The sequence below is a fragment of the Ursus maritimus genome, unplaced genomic scaffold (genome assembly GCF_017311325.1).
Source record: "Ursus maritimus isolate PB19 unplaced genomic scaffold, ASM1731132v1 scaffold_2, whole genome shotgun sequence".
In the NCBI taxonomy this organism is placed as follows: Eukaryota; Metazoa; Chordata; class Mammalia; order Carnivora; family Ursidae; genus Ursus; species Ursus maritimus.
Window position 1 is genome coordinate 100,611,384 of NW_024424452.1, and position 820 is coordinate 100,612,203.

The 820-nt window shown below is 63.9% G+C and overlaps 1 protein-coding gene across 1 annotated transcript in view; it reads left to right on the top strand.

The window, feature by feature from the left end:
- The window catches only part of LOC103657767 (maestro heat-like repeat-containing protein family member 7), a 24,353-nt gene that overhangs the window by 22,456 nt on the left and 1,077 nt on the right, over positions 1–820 (top strand). The window lies entirely within an intron of this gene.

Sequence of the window (820 nt, forward strand, 5' to 3'; positions counted from 1 at the left end):
CCTGCTTCTGCGGCAGGAGGCCTCGAAAGATCTCCTGAGCCTGTGTCCTTGGGGCCTGGCCAGGGCGGATGTGACTGTGACAACAGCGACGGGCTCCTGCGCCTGGCCCTAGAAGTGGATGTGTGCCCTGCAGACCGTTCGTAATAAAAGGGAGAAGCGTGAACTGGTTGTGGATTTGGAGTTTCCTGGCCTTTCCACTTTGTTCTGCGGGGCAGAGCCGTTCACCGTGGGCTGCCTCCTCCGGGCGAGCCTCTGGCCTCTCCCGGCCCCGCAGCCACCCCACCCCCCCGTGCCCTTCCCCCACGTAGCCAGGTGATCTGAGGCCCGAGCGTGAGACTCTGAGCATCAGCTTGAACTACAGACTGGCACGAAGGGGGACGCGGGGACACGTGAGGTGTTCTCGACTCCAGCTGTTCTGGGCAGGCTTCCGGGTGGTGAGCGAGAGTCCCCCCCCAGCAGGTGCACGCGGGGCGGCGATTTACTGAAGGGCGTTTGTCAGCTCATGAAACATTCCGGGAGATCAGAGAGTTTGGATACTGCCTGTCAGGCACAGGGTGGCTCTGTAAAAACACCGGTGTGGCTGTCCCTTGGCGCAGCCCAAACCGCAGCCCAGGTGCCAACACTCAGGCCTGGACCGCAGAAGCCCGGCCACCGTGTGTCCAGAGAGCCGGACGTCTCCTCCTCCCGCGCCCACGGTCGCGCTGGCAGAGGACTATCTCCCGGGGCCCCTGCTGGAGTCCGTCTAGCCCAGGGCCGTCCGACAGTCCCTCAAGTTTTTCCTCAGGTCGACGCGGGGTCATATGCTACTGTCACCCCCCCC